The sequence below is a fragment of the Canis aureus genome, chromosome 9, assembly GCF_053574225.1.
Source record: "Canis aureus isolate CA01 chromosome 9, VMU_Caureus_v.1.0, whole genome shotgun sequence".
In the NCBI taxonomy this organism is placed as follows: Eukaryota; Metazoa; Chordata; class Mammalia; order Carnivora; family Canidae; genus Canis; species Canis aureus.
Window position 1 is genome coordinate 69,531,286 of NC_135619.1, and position 15,337 is coordinate 69,546,622.

The window sequence follows — 15,337 nt, forward strand, 5'->3', positions numbered from 1 at the left end:
GAGGCTGGTTTGACAGACACACACAGGCAAAGTCAGAAGCCCTGGCCTGGACAGGCCTGTGGCCCTGGCTGCTACTTGGGTGCGTGCTAGATGTTGGGAATCTAGGATGGATGGGGAAGGGGAAGGAAAGATGGAGTTCAGAGCCTCTTTGGCCTCATTGGGGGTCCTGTGTACAGAAATGCAGAATTTCCACACAGGCATCAGAGTAGATGACTCCCTAGAAATGAGCACGCGGTGCTCCCATTCATGGATCACCATCCTGCCACATCGCTGTTTACTACGGTGTCAGGCCTCTGGGGATGCTGTAATAATGTACTGCAGGCTGGGCAGCCTGAGCAACAGACTTGTATTTTCTTGGGGTGCTGGAAGCTGGGAGATCAAGATCAAGGTGTTGGCAGATTGGTTTCTCCAGAGGCCTCTCTCCTTGGTGTGCAAGTTTCTTCTCTGTGTGTGTACACCTTGGTGCCCATTCTTTTTATAAGGACACTGGTGCTTTTGAATAGACCCCATCCATATGACCTGATTTTACCTTAATAATCTCCTTAAAGACCCCATGTCCAAAGATAATCACATTCTGAGATACTGGTGGTGAGGTCTTAGACATACAGTTCTGAAGGGGACCCAACGGAGTCCATACAATTGAGTCTATATGGTGATTTCCTCTATTTGAGCTTCTTTGGATTCATGTGGCAGAAGCTGAGGAGGATTTGATGCCCACAGTCCTGTTTTCTCTTAGGAAACCGGGAGTGGTATAGCTCTTTCTGGAGGATGGGCCCCTGGCACCAAGGAGAAGGCCCTTGTAAGGGTCTTAGTAGGGCAGCTGGCCTCTGATAGCACTTCTTTTCTGATAGAACATACATGGGGGAGGAAGAGAAGCCATGGGCAGGGCTTTACTGGAGTGCCCAGGGCCTGGACTGAGGAACTGAGTGCCCCACGGTAGGCCATATAACACTCTATGGCTCGGTTTTCTCTCCTTCAGAAGTGATGGCACTTTAGTGGTTGCCCAAACTGAATGGGGATTGATTGAACGAGATGGGGGAAAGGCAGCAGCTCCTCACATTGGGCAGTGATTCGGATTTTTGTATTGATCCCTATTGTTAAGGGGTGGTCTGATGTGGCATGTTCCAGCCTGGTGACCATGCTCCCATGGGCATCCTGTGAGTCTGGATGTGTGGCCTTTGTCCAGACATGCACTAACCCAGAGTCTGGAAAGGATCTGTCTTCGGCAGCGTGGGAGAAAATGAATTCCTTTTGTGAGCTGAGCTCTGACCCTGAACCTCTTCTCTCCTACCTGACAGTCTGAAGACTGGCTGAGACCTCTGTGAAGACTACACTGGGACATCCCACCAACACCAAGAAACTGCTGGAATTCATTCAACTTCACAGTTTGTTGTAGTGGGGGCTGGGGAAACCATCTTGGATAACCTACAGGTAAGTGATATGCTAAGGGCATGCTGTCTCTGTGGGGTCTGGAACATTTGGAGAAGACATTTGCATCTCTTTGAATGGCCTTGGGCATCAGAGAATAGAGTTTGGCATAGAATAACACTCGTACTTTATGTCATTTGCTACCTTAGACCATGACTTAACTCTTTTGAGCTTCAGTGTCCTTGTGTCTTAGTGGAAATTACAATACTAGACAGAGTTGGATTCAATAAAAGATCTTCATTGCTTGGCATAACCACTAAAGTACTGTAAGTACTCAGTTTATATTAGTTATCATGCTGCTATTGCTATTGATGATGATGATGATGATGACGATGATGGTGATGACAGAGATGGTTATTTGCTAGAAAATCAGTAAGCACACACCACTTAACATGTGCCAGGCACTGTCCTTGGTCTTTTCAACCTTACATTGATCTAATTCCCACAGAAACCCTAAGGAGGCATCACTATTATCCCCTTTTGAAGAGGAGGACCTTGATGTTCAAAAAATTCCATATCTTGTCCAGGGTTAAACAACCAGCCAGAGACTGTATGCTTGGCTGGGATGATGGGAGTGCTGGTTGGTGAGTTGGGCAGGGTCTTTTACCCTACCACATGAATTACAGAAAATTATTGCCAAGTGACCTGAGAAGAGGGGTAGGATCCAAGAAATATATGCTTACTTAGGGGTTGTTTGGAACTCTAGGCTTGGGGGTGCATACCACAGGCTGAATCATGTAGGCAGATAAAAGTCATTTCAGCTCTCACAGATCTAATAGCTAGTAGATGAGCAAGACTATCAAAAAAGAACTGGAGGATCCCATGTGTGAAGGATCCCAGTAATGGCATGGATAGATCACATGGTTACTGCAGGGGTTAATCCCGGACAGAAGTCTCTTGCTTCTCCTTCAAGGAACAAGTTAAAAGTCCACCCTCCCACCCTACCATAAAGCATCCCTTACTTTCCTGGCATAGGAAACTGCCTATCTTCCACAGAAACTAAGCATTTGCAATGCATTTGCAGGTGTCATAGCACAATGTGATCATATATTGATTTGTGTGTCTTTTCTCCTTGACTTTCCCGCTGGACTGATGAGAATCTGCAGCACCCAGGGCTCTTTCTGACACCAAGATGGTGTTCAGTGAATGTTTGTGAATAGAACCATGGAAAATAAATAGTCTGTGAATCCTAAATACATTGAATATGAGTCCTAAATCTGTAGGGAGAAAAGAAGCATGATATTAAAAGAGAGTAGATGTTTAATTCTGAGAAATGAATTTTGGAAATAACAATGATGATAAAATTAATATCTCAGGATTACATTTCATTTAAGTCAACATATACATATCCCATGCCAGGCACTAGGGTGGTAGGGGAAGAGGGGTGAGATGCAAGGATATACGGCACAGGAGCTCAGTCCTGAGGGAGCTTCTTTCTCAAGGCAAAGCAGCTATAGAGTTACTTTTTTTGTCTCTGAGTAACCCAAGGAAGAGGGTGAGGCTTATAAATAGCAGGATGGGAGACTCAGAAGTTAGCCTTTGGGTCATGGGAATGGAGATTTAAAGGATGAATGGAGTTGATCTAGGCCATCAAGAGGACAAGAGTATTCCATGAAGAAAAAATATTTGAGTGAAGATGAGCTGAGACAACCATCGTGGTGCTAGAGTGAGCTTTGGGCTTGGTATTAGGAGACACATATCCCAATTGTGGCTTTCCCCTTTCTTCAGTGTAGCTCAGTTGAAGTTCATATTCTATTCTCCAAAATGAGAGTGCAAGTAGATAGATGAAGGACTTTTTCTCAGCCAGGTGAGTCAGGTAATCCATGGGTTGCCTGTCTTTGATGGATTGATCATGAAGTCCACTCAGAACTGACTACTTTCCTTCAGACACAATGTGGTGTGATGAAAAAGCTTTGTTGCTGGGGTAAGGGCTGTTTTCTAATTTTAACTTCTTTACTTAGGGCCAGTTCTGTTTAGTTTAACCAGCATAAACATGGTGCTCACTAGGAGCCAGGCATTGGGTAACATGGACACATTTGAGTTGAAAGGGGGTGCTACTCATAAGGATGTTAAAATAACAGATTTAATTAAAGAAGAACTGTAGTGGGCATGCACGAATGTGGGTTGCTCCAGTTGCATATCATATTAAACACTTAACAATAGAGCTGAGTAAGTACATTTCACTTCTCTCTCAAAGAGCCTATAGTCTAATTGGAGAGATGGTCACATTTATTTCTTCTTCCTTTTATTCATTTCTTAGACATGTATTTACCCTCTTTGAGCCTCAGTTTCTGCATCTCTAAATTGGGGCTAATACTGATTTCATCTTCACAGGATTGCTCTGGATGCAGATGCTAATGGATACTCCTAAGGATAAAGCATATAAAGTTTGTGCACAGAAGTCGGTACTGAATGAGTATGCAATATATATGTATATGTATATATATATATATATATATATATATACTTCCCAGAACAGTTTCTGACATAATGAAGATGGTCAATAAGTAATTTTTGGGTGAATAAATAAATAAAAATTTATGGCAGTTATTGTAATAACTGTCTACTGTGGGCCAGGCACTCAAGCGCTGTCCTGGGTCCTGAAGCAAATTTTGTATTGTGATTTAATAAGTATTATGATATAGATAAGCACAAGATTCTCTATGGGTGAGAAGAACACCTAAAGTGGCCTGAAGAGGAAGTCCAAGGATGGTTTCTGAAGAAGGAATGCCTGAGCTAGGAGTTAAAAATTAAAAGCAATAGCCAAGAGGTTGGGGTGGGGAAGACTGAGAGGAAAATGAGTGTGTTCCAGGTGAGGGACCAACATGGACAAAGGCACAGTGGTGTGGCACAGCAGAGTGTGTAAACTTAATGAAGCTGGGTCTTAAATGTGTGAATACTCAAAGAAGCTGCAGGTGCCACTGAAGAGGGTGTCAGACATCATTTATTGTAGGCCACATGAACCCTGAACCGATGGAGAACTGAGGCAAGGCTTTGAGAAGAATAATGAGGCTATACTTAAATCCTTTATCACCGTTGAGGCTTTCTTGTGTCTTCATCTTCTTCTATTCACATCCTCGCTTGCATTTGCACACGATATCATTTCTCTGTGAAACTGAGGCTGGTGGATGTGTCACTTAGGGTGCCTAGACCTCCCATAGCCAAGATATGGGCTGTAATTAGAGCTAAACCAGTCAGGCATGGGGTCCATGGATTTTGCATCTTAAGTGGAGTAAGACCATCCAGAAAAAAGCAGCTGGTGTGTGTTCGTCTTGGGGGAGGTACTTGGATTGTCTATCACCTCCTACTGCCCAGATTCTTGGGGCCCATGACTTCCTCCTGCAGCGCCAGCAACTCAGGATCTTACAGTCTCACGGACGATGTGGCTGTGATCTGCTGTCACCCTCAGGCTCCACTTGCCTTTCAGTGTTCTGTAAATCCCTCCCCGTGGCAGAACATAGCCAGAGCTGGGTGATCAAAGAGACTAGGGGGTGGAGTTGCCAAGTTTCCAGCCCCTGCAATAGAGGAGAATACAGAGGAACAGGGGTGTGGCTGAGACAATGCAGATGCATAGCATACTGTCTGCCCCACAGGAGCATTACAGTGTTAATCACAAACACTCTGGGTAAAAGCCGATGAGGTGCAGAACCAGGTGATCAAGCCGGTCAGGCACTTACCACTGCCGTGTAGATTCTCTTAACATAAAGCTTCTTTCCATCTTACTCAACTTTCTATTCTGATGCTAGGCTCCCAAAATAAGTATTCCACAAATATTTGTTGACGACCTGATGGGTCCCTTTTGTTCCTATGATGGCTAGAACTGGAAGTTAAAAACCTTTACATTGTTAATTCCTGTATGTGGTCCAAAGACCTTCCTAATGTACAAATATTCTTCAGTGGCTACAGTGTTTTCTAGGAAGCCCCAAACCTCATAGGCTTGTGCCTGTATGAACTGGCATGCGCCAACTTTACTTAGGACAGATAGACTGCGGAAACAAATGAACACCAAAGTGTAATGCCTCAAATATAATAACCTCCAAGGCAGGTATATCTGGTCAGCAGGCACCCTTCCTCCATGCAGTGGCTCAGGAGACCAAGCTCTTTCAATCTGTGGCTTCTCCAGTATTAGTATCTTGCCATCATTTGCCAGGAGAGGACGAGAGTGTTAGGTAGACTCATTGCTTCTTAGGAAACTCTGCAGAAGTAGGTGACACACACCACTCAGGCTTAGTCCACTGGCAAGAACTCGTGTCATGGTTATCCCTCACTGCAAAGAGACTTCAGAAATGTGGAAGAGCTACACGAGCATGGGAAGAAAGGGAAACTGACTTTCAGTGACCAACTGTCTCCCTCACTGTGTGTGTGTTGTGTGTGTGTGTGAGAATGCGCATTGAGTTAAAATGGCAGAAATGACAAATAGAGTTAAAAAATCACTGCAATAATAATTATTTAATTTGCTGGACTTTTATAAGATATTCTTATTGCTGTTGCTTGAGGGGTTCTTTTTTCCCTAGTCAGGGCAAGAATATGATATTTTTGAGAACTTATTGTGAATTTTGCTTGTAATTCATGCACAATCATGCCATGGCTCCTTGAGGTAACTGTGAGCTAGGTTCTATCCCTTTGTCCTTTGCAGATGAAAGCATTGAGATGCAGAGAAGTTCTTTAACATTTCCAAGGTCTCAGAGCTGTGGAATTATAAAGAAGATCTGAACCTAAGTTTGCCTAATGCCCAAGTTTAGCCCAGTTCATTGAGCTCCTGGCTCCCAATGGGAGCTGGGAGGGTCTTTGTGATCAAGATGCCATGAAATACCCTGAGTGACAAGGACACTCAGGAACATGTCCATTCATGGATCACATGGGAGGTTTGCATAGTCATTATAATGGAAGGTCTTCATTTTCACAATGAAAAGTGCTCAATTCCAGTTTTCTGCAAAAAGAAAAAATGTGGCTTTCCTAGATTATCTTTAAAATAATACTTTTGATAAAGGACATGAGCAAGAGAAATGTTTTTCTACTACTGGGGAAAATAATAATCAGGGCAGTGCAAGGGCAGCCAGAGCCTCTGCCAAACTTCATTGAGGGGGAGAGGGCAGGGTGGTAGGGCTGTGCAGGGGAGGGAGCCAGGGCCCTGTGAAGGAGTCAACCCTCTGCACCTCCAGCCGCAGTGGCCGTGAGTGGAAATGAGGCCCATTGTTGTCCCAGCTTTCAGCTTTCCAAGAGAATCTTCCAACCTAAATGTAAAATTCCAACTTGAAATATTGGATCACCTGGGGAAAAAAAAATCAGGTCACACAAGTCACATCTGTGTGCTGAATTCAGCACCCAGGACAGCAGGATCCTGACCTGCTTTGGGGGACACTTTTGGCCAGCGGTCTGCACTGCGGGATTGCGTTCAACACCGCAGCCTCTGCTTTTTGTGCTACAGACAAAGCCGCTGTACTGCCAAGGACATGCATTTCTCCAGCGCCTGTTTGGCACATTGCAGGCAAGCACGGGGCACGTCTAACTGCCCGCACTCAGCCAAACCAAAGGACAAAGGCAGCGAGGCTCTCTCTGGACCTTGGGGGAAAACATAACAATCTCAAGTGGAAGACACGAATGTTCTCGCCTCAGTGTAATTAGGAGCAGCAAAGAAACTCAAACATGTGCCCCTTCTGCGTTGGCAATGGATATGAAAGAACTATATGAGGCGCAACACACAGGCTGTGTGTGTGTGCGCGAGCAGGCAGGCAGGCCTGTGCGCCCACATGCTGCCCACTGTGCTGTGCGCTGCTTGCAGCCCAAGTTTCAGGGTGATTTCTAACTTGAAGCTGAGGAGATGGGACATGATGTCTTTTTAAAAAATGTAACCAACCACAAACTTTGCTTGGTGTAATTTTAGCAGGGATGTGAGTTTGCCAAGGTGCAGTATGTCATTGTGCAGCTACTGTTTTGACAAAATAGTATATATGTGTGGTTGGGTCTGCGAGTATAAAGAAGACAAGCAAAAAAAAAATTGGGATATATATATTTTTCAGGATGCGATACATGAAGGACAGTAAGAGTAAATCAGAAAGAGGTTGGTGAGGTTCACTGTTGTCACAGGTCTTCATGGAAGCTGTTTGTAAAGACACATCTAAATTCTCGGTTGATTTTTGAAACACTCCTCATCAAATATCTCTGGAGTCTGTTCTGTGCTAGGCATCATGGGAGCCCTGATCATGTCTATATGCGTGGGACGTGTCCCCGTGCTCCAGGACCCACTGTCCACAGGAGACAGCCATGCGGATCTACAGGGAATTGCCCTGCAAGTCCATAAGCAGCCAGAGTGGCGGACACTGTTATTATTCTAATTCATGCAAAGCTCTTGGAGCAGGGCCTGGCATGTAGCAGCACGCTCAATAAATTAATAGGCACGGGGCAAGGTGTTTTGCACAAGCATTTCTCATTCTTCTAACAACCTCAGATTGGATCATATTATAAAGGAGGCAAAGCTTAGTAGAGAGGCAATATTGCAGAGTGATTAAAAGATGAAGGCCCAGCTCAGCCACTTACTACCTTGGTCATTTAATCGTTTTGTTTTTCAGGGTGCTTGACTGTGATTTAGAGATTATAATAATGCTATTGTTAGTTGTGGTGCAAAACCAACCACCACAGGCTTCAATAGCTAAACCAGAACCATTTATTATTGCTTGTGCATCTGTGGTTCAGCTGAGGTATGGCTGGGCTCAGCTGAGTGGTTCCAGTTTCAGCTGCAGTAGCTCTGTTTTCTTCTCACTGAAGCTCTGTGGCTGGGTGGGGTGGCTCTGCTCCACGTATTTCTCATCTTGCTTGGGCTAGTGGGCTTGTGAAGGCAGGTTCCTCTTGTGGCAATGGCAGAGATACAAAAGAGCAAGCTTCATTTTACAAGTATTTTTGGTGCCTTTGGTGACATCACAATGTTTGATGGAGCATTGGTCAAATTGATTCACATATCCAAGCAGAGGTAGTCAGTGGAGAAGTGGACTCTGCCTCTTGGACATGGAGCAGGAGAAATAATACATATTTATTTTTTTCAAAGATTTTATTTATTTGGGAGACTGAGAGAGAGAGAGAGAGAGAGAGAGAGAGAGAATGAGCAGGGGATAGGGAGAAGCAGACTCCCTGCTAAGCAGGGATCCCGATGAAGGGCTTTATCCCAGGACCCCGAGATCATGACCTGAGTGGAAGGCAGATGCTTAACCAACTGAGCCACTCAGGTGCCCTAATAATACACATTTTTGAGCAATAATCTAATTGACCAAGCTACCTACCTCATAGACTTGTTTTGAGAATTATATATAAAAAGCTATGTAACACAATGAAAAATTTAGTACACAATGAAGGACCAATGAAACCAGGTAATTTATCACTCATACCATTCTTTACTTGACAGATGATCCAACTGAGATTCAGAGAGGTTATGCAACTCCTCTGGGATCATATGGTAATAAGTGAAGAGCCATAATTCAGACCCTTATTGTCCAAGTTCCTCTCTTTCTGATGAAAACCCATGAAGCTGTCTGGCACTAGAAAATAGATTTTAAGGCCCCCAAAAGGCAGAGTGTCCATGAATATTGGAGTTCACCTCATTTAGGAAAGAAGATCTCACATTTTGCAAGTTGAGAGACTAAAACAAGATGAGCAAATACCAAGTCCCAGGGGCAAGAGCACAGTGATGAATCACAGCAACTACTATTGTGCACTGAGGCCCCTGTGGTCCAGGTCACAGATCAGGAGACTAGGGGTGTGGGCCTTGAGGGAGAAGCACATCTTCCCTCTGCTCTGCCTGTTCAGACTCAGCTGCTTGACCCTTTGGGTGGAAGCTGGGAAATATGAGCTGGCTACGGGAGCCTCCTTTCTATATTCAATCAGACAGCAGGAAGGAAGAGGTTTCCTCTAGATTCCTTCATTTGCTAAGATTTATTTCCCCCCCTATGAGCTCTCTTTTCCTCCCCTGAGGATCTTGAATTTATAAGTATTGAATTTTTTAGAACTCTCTGAAAGTACTACATTAAATGCAGAAAAGGGTGATGGGCTCCCCAGGCACTTTGTAGTACTCTCTATCACGGCTCTTATATATTGACTTAAAGGATTTGCTTGTTGCATGTTGGAGTCCACCTCCTGCCCTCTCCTCATTCTGTCAGTTCTTCGATGGAGAGCTCCTTGTATCATTGGATCCACCACAAGGCCCTAACCAGGCCAGACATTCAGAAAAGATGGCTGAAAGAATGAGTGAATGTTAGATGAATAAAAAAAAAATGATGAATGAATCAAAAAACAATCAATCAAACAATCATATATCAATAGATAAGTGGGTGAATGAAGGAGTGAGTGGGTGACTGAGTTACATGGGTGTGTAGATGGGGGGCTTGAAAGAGTGATTGATGAAGTGACATGTTAAATTCTTCATTCTCTCCTAAGCCTCCCTTAAAAATCAGTCTTTGTCAACTATTGCGTTTTGGTCAAGCAGATCTGGTTACTTACATTCATCCCATTCCCATCAGCTTTAGCCTGTAGGAAGGAGGGACCCTGCATGTGCAGTAGTAAGGAGAGTCAGTAGTACAGCATTGAGCAGAATCATGAAATGTAAGACAATGGACTCCTGGTCTTTGTCTCACTGTTGACTATGTTGCTATTGTAGCAGGGAAGACAATTTAGGCATGATCTCTGACCTCATTCAGCTATGATCTCTCGTTTACCTGTCATGTAACCAAATGAAACCCATGGTCTCTATATTTAGGGGGATTTTTTAGGAAAATGCTACTGAGGGAGCACACGATAAATTGCCACATAATTCTAACAGGACCTTTAAGACCACTCTGTATCTCTGGGTCAACCGCTGCCACCTAAGCAAGGAGGCACATGGTACCACCACACAGTGACCCCAGGAAGATATATGTCTCCAGAGGAGTGCTCAACATGGCCTCGTCCATTCTCTGGGAGTGGACACTACCTAAATGATGCATCTCCCCTTCAACTTCTAGTAGAATTCTTGCTTGTCACGTTCTCTCTTCTACACATAGGCTACCTTGGACTCTCACTGACCTTTGTGTGGGCTACAGCCAGCTAGAGGGTAAACTCCACTTCGACTCATCTCTAGCTGTTCACAAGGCACAACTTTGGCTGACTATGAGGGTTATGATGAAAATAAGTCCATTCCAACCACATTGGCTTTGTCCAGGTCTCCAGGAACACATTCATAGAAAAAGTGATGGGGGATCATGAAAAAGAGAGATCATACAAGTAGACTCAAGGGTGACCAGGAACACATCTTGGAGAAGGAACCAGAAGTGGGCTATGATGAGTGAAAAGAACTTCAGAATGTAGAGCGTGGGAGAGATGGATGCATTTCAGAAGGCAGGACTCCTTGAGCGAAGTGTGCAAACACAGAATAAGATGTTTTGAAATGTGAGATCTTGAGGAGTCTTAACACTACACCAGTTCACTTCCTGGACATGAGTGAACAGTCCAGAAACCACATAAGAAAGCATCAACTTGCACTTTGGTCCCATGTGACCTCCGGGACACCTAGGGAAACTTTGTAGGCTTATGAACCCAGTTGAGCTCCAGCAAAGGACTCAGTTATGCACATTATACACTGTTAGAATCTCTTTCACAATCCTTCTCATGGCCACTGGCATCCTCTCACCCCACAACATACCTGTCCTTTTCCTGTCCCTGGATTTTTCATTCTGATATAAGAATATCTTAATCATACTCTGACTGTTCCACCTATATCTATGGATGGATGGATGGATGGATGGAGTCTTCTCTTCCTGAGAGATGAAGAATTAACTTTATATGTCTGCTTTCTCCAGAGTCTTTTAGCTAGTTGACTGGCTTAAGGTACCTTTTTAATGTCTCTGATGGCCAGGATATGGAATAGGAACTTAAACCATAAGAAATGCTAGGGACACAGTGACATCTGCATAGTTTGTCTAATACACAGAGGTTAAAGAAACTTCCTCCTTCTAAGTCCCCAACTCACTCTGTGTACACTGAATGTTGACATAGGAAAGTCATAGGAGATATGACCAGAAAGTTAAGCAAGGAACAGATTGCTGATGATTGAAATATAAACACGATTGAGATCTGGACCCAGTAAATTGCATATAAAGATGACATTTTGGAATAATGTCCTAAAATGATAGAGTCCAAGCATTTCCACATGGCTTCATGGTAAAGTCTGACCCAGTGCTGACTTGATACTTCATGCCTCATATCTTCCTTCTATTTTATTCTCACTTGAGCCATACAGAGATAGTCATCATTTTCTGAAAATGCTGAGAACTTCCATGACTCTGAGCTTTTGTGATGTTGTTCCCACTGCACGGATGATACCCTTTTCCACCATTGCCATCTGGCAAATCCATTAGACCAAACTGTAAACAATCACCCTAATAAAACATTGGCCACCATTAAAAAGCTCACTCTCTACTTGACATACTCTCTTTATACTTTGGTCAAGGCAATGATCCCAGAGTGCTTTAATTTGTGTAATGGTGTAATGCATCCCTTCTTTGCCTACTAGTTCATGAGCAACTAGACTCTATTGCCACATGTGCAACATTGCTGGCCCTCAGTAATGTTTACTGTCAGAATGGATGAATCAGTTCATGTACCAATGGAAGTCTAAGTGAGACAGTCAATTGATGAATGGAATGAGAAAATGGGGGAATAGATAGTGAACAAATGAGTGGGTCAATGCATGAGAAGATGAGTATGGCAACTGAACAAACAAATTAATGCATGAATCAGTTAGTGAGAGAAGATGAATACATCCAGGAGGGATCGAGGAGACTCCTGGATGCTGACAGATGCTGAGACAGTCCCTCTACACTGAATGAAATATGAAATAGAATCACACTATCCCTGTACAGTTACATCGACTTTTTGCTTCCTTCTTCATTGGATGACTGAGCCAAAAAGAGAAAGCAGAATGTTACGGAGTTCAAGGTGACTGACTTGGATTAACAATTATTGGTCATGATTAAAATGTGCTTCGGTGTCACTATTTTATATTTAAATAAGTAGTGAAATTTGTTTCGATTGGCTAGAGATATGGATTATATCAATTTTTCATTTCTTTTCTTATTTCCTTACAGGAGCTCACCAAAAGAAGCCATCCCAGAATAAAAATTTTCTCTTAAGGACACAGAAAGATCTGGAAAAATCTAAGAAACACCTTACAGACTTTTGTGATGTTGTCACAAGTGTGTACTTGTGGTTTTGTGAAGGCTTTAGACAGTGTCGTGAAAAGGGAGGAATTCTAATTAGTTTGAATTATCCTTACTTGCGCAAAAAAATCAGCACTAATTTCAAGTACCTGAGATACTTACTGGATGCTTGTAGCTTTGGGGGAAGTAGTACATGAAGAAGTATTAAGAATTATCATAAATATCAAGACATAACCCCATAGATATCAGAAATTATTTGGGGGGAAAAACCCTAAATCTATGCATATTTAATACAGAGTGCTAAGTTAAAAAAAAAAAAAGCTTAAAAAATGTCTTTTGTGATGGAGGACTAGATTTACCATTCTCCACTTTCTTCCCACTGCAATGTGGGCTCAGAGCCAAAATGAAGAAAATATTTGAAACACTAGAGAAGCCTTTTTCTTTTTCATTTTCCTTTTTCCCTCAAACTGCATTATAGATCTACCTCTGCATCACTTCTAGGGAACATACCTAGATTTTTTCTCACTCAGATGTCCCTCAGACCGAGAAAGCTCTAGTGGTATATGACAAGATGACTATAAAGTATTTTCTCAAACTGTAAAATGGAGTGTGTATGTGGAGAAGGCCCCTCCCTCCTCCATGGCTCCCACCTACACACACACATACCAGGCAACCTGATCTGGCACAGGTTTTGGTACATTCTGGAGATGCTAAAGTTGGCATTCACTGTGTCTTACCCCATAGAGAGAGGTGACGTTCACCATCTCCCCACTAGACAATACCTACAGAGAGCTGGTGGCCTGGGGCTAGCATCTATCCCTTAGATGTCCATGTTCTTTCAGGATGAGATTACAAAGCATATGAGCTTCAGTACAATCCTCTCATTCTATTAATTCTCTCAATTATATTATTTGTTGAGCTTAGACCCAGAGATACATAGTGACGAATCTCAGGGCACATAGATTGTTCAATAAGTGGCACAATTATTATTTGCTAAAATCATGTTGGTGTAACATCGACATGGCTAAACTAAGTAAGCAGGATTTAAGAGGTTTGCCATCAGCCTGTGTGTATTTTTAATAATAATACAATAAAAACTAAAATATGTGTGAAGATCACTTGAATTCTTTCAAGTATTTATTTATCCATTCATTTGAATATTTAATGAGCACCTCTTGTATGCTGGATCCTGTTGGAGGTGCTTGAGGACCTAAACAATGGAGAGTAAGGTGGATATAGTCTCTGCCCACAAGGATTTTGTTCTTCTGCCGGTGACTTCTGTTAGGATGTTGTCAGAAAGTTGAATTCTGTTTCCAAGGATTTTGTCCCTACTCTAAATGTCAAGAGGGAAGGGCTGGATCTTTGGGTGCTAAGAAGAGTGGAGGGTCCTTTCTTGACACCAAGATACTAGGCACTAGTATTTCATTTTGTTTCCTTTTGGTTAGAGATGGAGACGGGGAGCCTTGGGTGGTCTGTGCCAGTACAAGATGGCACGATGTTGTTTCTTAATCTCAACATGCATAGAAGGAAAGATAATGAATTGTTTAGTGTTTGGAATTTTATTTGTAATCACTCATTCCCTTAAGGTCACCTATGCTCATATTTTGCATTTTCCCAACAGACTGAAGTGAGGATCTAAATTGCTTTGAGCTGTCGGGTTGGGATTGCTAAGGGTAGATGATGTTAACTTCTACCATGTGCTGGGAAGTGAACTTGTAGGGAGTTTGACTTTGTGGATGACTGGAAGGATGGCTCTGACAAGAGAATGGGATGGTGGAAGGTGAGATCTCGGGCTAGGGGAGGATCACAGCATTGACAAGGAGGGTCTGGGTGGGGCATCACCTCAAGTGTATGTATGGAGCTTACTTGGGGGGACGTGGTGATTTCACAAGACTTGCTGACTTCCCATTGATCTGGGAAGCGGGGGAGGGGTTGGAAGAGGCTCACAGATGATACTGTCACCATTAACCAATTCGCCTTCTCAGGCTTGTACAGGAAAGAGAATAACATCAGAACAGGCAAGCTCTCCTCCCATTTCACTAATTAAACTTATGAGTGTCTCATTTTTGGACTGTCACAAGTGAGCCTGTACTTTCCTTAGGCTCCTCACAGAAGAGCCAGGTGTTTCCTAATCCAGGTATCTCTAATTATCACATATTCACTTAGAGCCTCTTTATCTGAAGTGAAGTATAAAATAGAAATATATGAAATGATTGCTGAAACTGGAGAACTCTTGGAGGGGTTCTTTGAGAAAGATACAGACTATATTTCAACTTTAATGTTGCAAGTAAAGAATTGCCCTAATGTCCCCAAATGTTTTGATCAGTGTCACCTCATACAACATTAAAAAAGGGTTATGGATTCCTATATAATAATACTTTTACTTTTGAGTAGTACTTCTTGAACAATATCATTAAGTTAACTTAAAGTTACTGGAAATCCAAAGTGTTCTAGGATTGGAAAGAGCTATCTTTAGGCTTCAGATTTTCCTCTTTATAAGAAAGTGAAGTATACCAGGTTCTTAGACTCCCAGAAGTTTACTTTCCTCACCTATGACATGTTGATAATGAGAGCAACTGCCTCCCTGGCCTGTGGTATACACCGAATGAAGCAACACATATAAATACGTAGCCCAGGACCTAACCAGAGGGATGATGGATCAACACTTAGTTCTAGAAGTGACAGGAAAGTATTTTCCATGCACAATTTTATTGGAACTAAATAAAAAT

General features: G+C 42.9%; 1 long non-coding RNA gene across 1 annotated transcript; it reads left to right on the forward strand.

Annotated features, from left to right (window-relative positions):
* Positions 1-1,297: 1,297 nt before the first annotated feature.
* On the forward strand, positions 1,298-12,634 carry LOC144321117 (uncharacterized). The gene is made up of 3 exons (XR_013386826.1): positions 1,298-1,431; positions 3,763-3,844; positions 12,537-12,634. It is a non-coding gene; the product is annotated as an uncharacterized LOC144321117 (long non-coding RNA).
* The last annotated feature ends 2,703 nt before the right edge of the window (positions 12,635-15,337 follow it).